We start from the raw sequence: 5000 nt of genomic DNA, 5'->3' as shown, positions 1-5000 counted from the left end.
TAGTTGAAGGTTCAGTCGGTGAGCAGGAACACCAAGGTTTTGATACAAAGGTAGCTCTCTGGCTCCTCACTGCCCAATTCTTGAATAGCCTCAGAAAAGTAGCCTGATAATTAGTAGTCACTGACTTTTAATAATCTGATCTCATTCTAATGGCACAACCCCAAAATCTCAGGCAAGACCAGCAAGTCTCACCTCTCTGTCTTCTTTTAAGTATCAAAACAAGCGCTGACGAGATGGAAGCACTCCTGGCAGCCTGACAGTAAGTAATATTTTGCAATTAAAACACTTGCAAATATTTAATTGTCTAAAACAACAATGGCAAAATGGAGAAGACCCCTTATTTATACTTTCATATGTAAAGGAAATTTTGATCTAAGAATGTATTTCACCTCTGGGTTCATCATCCCCTGCTTCTATCATTTCTTTCCTCCTCTTTTTTTTTTTTTTTTTTGATCAGAGGCATGAAAGTGAGTAAGTGTGAATGCTTAGGTACCTGGGGTATGGAAAGGTGGTAATTAGCACAGCGGGATAATTGATGTGTAGATTGCAGCATGAACAAATGCTTTGACTTGTTTGTTCTTCTCACTCTTCCACATTCATTCTCTCTCTCTCCCTCCCACTCTCCCTCTCTCTCTCTTTGAAAACCTAGCCTAGCTAATGAACACCTTACCTGCTTAGTTAAGCTGATTACAGATATACATTAATCTAAAGGAAGCACCCTAGTCTCACAGAAGATGCTTAGGTGATACCTTTTGCTCTCAGTTGCAAACCAAGAGTGCTTTTCCTCCCTCCAGAGCTTCCATTTCACAACCCCTTACCAAGACACAACAATTCCACCCAACCAAACTCAAAATAACAGAAATATGCCCCCCATTTTCAGGCGGAAAATGGTGAAGATGACAGAAATTTTTAGAAATAGAAGTCAGAATCAGAGAAAATTCCTAAAGAACTTTACCTGAGCAGCAAATGCACTGTCATTTCAGGCAGTATTCCTAGGACTTTCTACTTTGGGAAATCTCAGAATTATAATTACTGGAAGCTCTGCTGTGTCAATGGTTTCAGTCTCAGAAAGTTAATAAATTGAACTCTTTAAAAATTCTTGAAAATGTATCCACACTTTGGCTTTTCAGTTGCATTTGTTGCATCAGCCTTTCAGAGGAGGTAAGATACGTGGGGATACTCCACCTGCAGTGCCATTTCCCTTCTCTCTCCCCCTTTCTTCCTTCCTTGAACTTAAGTGCTCAAAAACTAACCTTCATATAGGCAGTTAAACTTGGGAATCCCTAGTTCAGAGTTAGCTCACCTATCTTGAAACACACCTAAACGCACTTGCACTTGGGTGGGCAATAACATTTTCAAACACTCATATGATGCTTTCAGGAGACTCTGTGTACCATCGTCTTCTACCTCCCCAAATAGCCCACATGTCAGTAGTCAAAGGATATCGAGTCATCCTTTCCTCCCCTCCTGCCCTTCCACATCCTTTCTTCCTCCCTTCTTTGCTCCATCTTTTATTCCCACTCTCCCTCCTCCCTCTGTCTTTCCTTCGTTCTTCCCTCTTGACATCCCCTCTGCTCCCCTTTCTCAACCTAGTAAATGAGCAATTTAGTCAGTCAATATGGAAAAGATATACCTTTTGTCTTCGGGACTCCATTTTCACAAAACATGTTACATGTATGTATTATCTTTAGCAAGGTCCAGGCTCTTTAGGCCAATTACCTATTCAGTGCCTGGTGCTCCTTACCATGGGTATTCCTAGGTCCCAGAGTATTTTTAATAGTCATGAATCAATCTACTCTCATTTTTTTTCTCTTAAAAACTTCCACATACGAGTTTGTTTGATGACTCATAAGGACACTGTACCAAAGATTAAGAATTGGGTGGGCGCGGTGGCTCACATCTGTAATCCCAGCACTTTGGGAGGCCGAGGCGGGTGGATCACCTGAGGTCAGGAGTTCGAGACTAGCCCGACCAACATGGCGAAACCCCATCTCTACCAAAAAATACAAAAATTAGCCAGGTGTTGTGGTGTGTGCCTGTAGTATCAACTACTGGGAAAGCTGAGGTGGGAGAATTGCCTGAGAGGTGGAGGTTGCAGTGAGTTGAGATTGTGCCACTGCACTCCAGCCTGGGTGACAGAGTGGATCCTGTCTTAAAAAAAAAAAAAAAAAGAATTAAGTTTAATAAGTAAATTTTAGTAAACTGATTTTAAAGTTTTTAAAAAGCTGGAGCACGTTGGTATATACCAGTGATCATATTTCTCGAAGTATCATATTCTAAGCTCTTCAGGCCCCAGTTCTGTTTTACATGCAAGATTTCTCTGGCTGGTAAGTACTTGGTTGGTAATAACCTTTACTGTATAAATAAGAGGGTTTTGGACTGGCCTTCTCTGCTTTACGCAATGGTAGCAATGGAAAAATGACTGGGGAAATCAATAAGGAGCCCATGAAAAAGTAGAGAAAATTTGCATAACTAGTTCTTATTAGCTTACTTGTAAAATGTATTATGATATTCTCATATGTCAAACATGGCTATATATGTTCTTTTCTCTGTCACTAGATTTTGTTTAGGGCCTACAGATATGCTCTTTATTATTAACTATTATTCCTTACCACAACCCCCAGTTACTCCCATCTTGTGTATTCGTCACAACTAGAGCAGAATTTTTGACTAGAAAAGAACACATTTTCTTAGAACTTGAAATTCTCCCAACTTATCTTCAATTAAAGATAAATTAATGAGCCATAAAAACTGTACCATGACACTGGACCACCTGAACATGCTGAGGCCATGTTCCCCCTTGAACCACGATGACCCCTAACTTATAGCTGACTAAGGGACTGCAGCTTTGCATGCCCTTCTGACGGGCCCATCTGGCCTCCTTCAGGGCCCAACTCTAAATAGGGAGTGCAAAGAGAGGAAACGACCTTGCCTTGAAGCTGGGGCAGCTCAGCCATGTGAATGCTCCTGCCCGGTAGATATCATATGTTTCTGCAGGTTCTGGGATCAGGATGCTCCTATTTGAATTCCAGCTCTCTAACTTCCTAATTTGTGACTTTTTGTACGTTATCTAAACTGCCTCCATGTCCTCCTTTATTTAGTGGAGGACAAGAATGATATCTATCCACTGGATCACTGGGTGGCTGGGAAGGTTACATGTAAAACACCCAGAAACCGGCTCCCAGAAAGTGCTCAGTAAAAATGCTAGGTATTACTATAATTATTAGCCAAATGTGCAAGCAGTTTTTGGTAACAGTGATTTCTGTATCATTCTTTCACATGCCAATTTTGAGACAATCCTATGGTGACTTGCAGTAGTCATCTTGATCTGGTAAGATTTTATTTTTATGGTTTCTAAGTTTGATAAAGGGCAACAGAGGGCATTGAAAGGTCACGATGTTTAAGCATGAAATATGTAGTTTAGGAGTTTGGGGGCACCTGCTGTGGAAGGGGGGCATCCCAGACACTAAACGAGGTTCCGTGCTGCCGCCCTATGAGGTAGGCAGCAGGATTCCATTTTACAGAAGAAAACGCTAAACGTTCAAGATGATAAAGGACTTACTGAAAGTTCACGCAGCTAAGTGGTAAAATTGAGTTTTCCATTTTTCATCTGTCTCACCTCAAAATGCAACATCTCTCTGAATGCTGCATCACACTTTTCAAACTGTGCACGCAAGGTACATGCTAAAAAGGGCCTTTATGGTTTTTGACATTTATGTTGCACACATTCAGAAGAGATAAAAATAGACTCCATGCTGCTGATATAATTACTAGAGGCTATAAAAGCCATGCAAAATCTGGAGAGGGGGCGTGGGAATAGTCGAGGAAAGAACATAAACAAGGGAGCAGTGACACAAACTAGGACTTCATGTCATCCTTAACTCCTTCACAGAGCTCCACACAGTCCTATAGCGTTCCACCATGTAAAATCGGGCCTTCATTTTGAACTTGGAAATCTCCCCGCTTGCAGGCAGTGGCACTGCCAGCAAGCCACAGGTGGGCACCACATGAGCAGGTGAGAAATGCCACTAGGAAGGGGAGGTTGAGGATCTGGTGCCTCTAAAAGAGCACATCAATCCTAATTATCCTGCGTGGGTGCACCGCTTATGTCGTACTTAGGTATTTATTTTTTTTTAGTCAGGCAGTTTAAGAGAGTTTTAGGCAAATGAACGTCCGTGCCTTGGAAATCCCTGAGAAGACGTGAAGCAGCCTCAGAAAGAGAAACTGGCTCAGCTCTCAGCCTGTGCGCCCTGGGGTAAGACAGCCGCACTACACTGAGCTGGCATAACTGCCCTTCGCCCAGTCGGCAGCATCTCGTCCCGCAAACTGAGAAAATCCTGAGAATGAACTTCTACACTGCACCTCAGAAGGGAGCAGGCCAGAGAGGAAGCCAGGTTGGGAACTCTGAGTGGAATATGAACACAGAAGACAGGGAGAGCTATTCAGGAAAATGTGCTTTGTTATTTCCTTCTGGCACCTTGCTCATTACCATTCTAATTTTTTAAATGCAAACTGAAACCCTACTAACTTTAACTTCCTAAATGACAAACTAAAAGCAACACAGCTCCCCCTTCCACTCCACTAACACCGCACACCTAAAAAACAACAATGCTAACAAAAGCCATGAACACCTATAACAAGTACATCTTTAAAATCCAAATCCTTGCTTTTCCTCGCTTTTAGGTTACCAGGTAGTGGAAAGTGGCTAAGAGTAAGATCCTGTTAGATTCAGTGCAAGGTGAAGGCTGATATTGAAACTTTATATCTTCCCTTCCTGATTAGAATAAAGGTGGATGCCTTGACTCAGAGCTTGTGGCTGTTTTGAGAGCTGGCCTTGCTTTGGACCATTCATGGGACTGTCTTCTTTAGCAAACAGTGATTATGAAACCAAATTCAGCTTTCTTCAGGAAAAGGACAAAAACTGTGGTGAGATGATTTGCTGGAGGTTACCAGCTGAGTCAGGGGCAGTGTGAACATTAAAATGTGCAGCTCTTCTGATG

General features: G+C 42.1%; 1 protein-coding gene and 1 long non-coding RNA gene across 15 annotated transcripts in view; one reads left to right on the top strand and one right to left on the bottom strand.

Annotated features, from left to right (window-relative positions):
- ZEB2 (zinc finger E-box binding homeobox 2) overlaps nucleotides 1–5000 on the bottom strand; it is a 131949-nt gene that overhangs the window by 56926 nt on the left and 70023 nt on the right. The gene's annotated exons all lie outside the window — the stretch shown is intronic.
- LOC118154763 (uncharacterized) overlaps nucleotides 1–5000 on the top strand; it is a 27873-nt gene that overhangs the window by 9189 nt on the left and 13684 nt on the right. The window contains exon 3 of the long non-coding RNA XR_013518950.1: nucleotides 212–5000. This exon is cut by the window's right edge and continues 13684 nt beyond it. This is a non-coding gene — a long non-coding RNA (uncharacterized LOC118154763). The remainder of the gene's footprint in view (nucleotides 1–211) is intronic.

This window comes from Callithrix jacchus, chromosome 6, assembly GCF_049354715.1.
Source record: "Callithrix jacchus isolate 240 chromosome 6, calJac240_pri, whole genome shotgun sequence".
Classification (NCBI taxonomy): Eukaryota; Metazoa; Chordata; class Mammalia; order Primates; family Cebidae; genus Callithrix; species Callithrix jacchus.
This window is presented reverse-complemented; position numbering and strand designations above follow the sequence as displayed.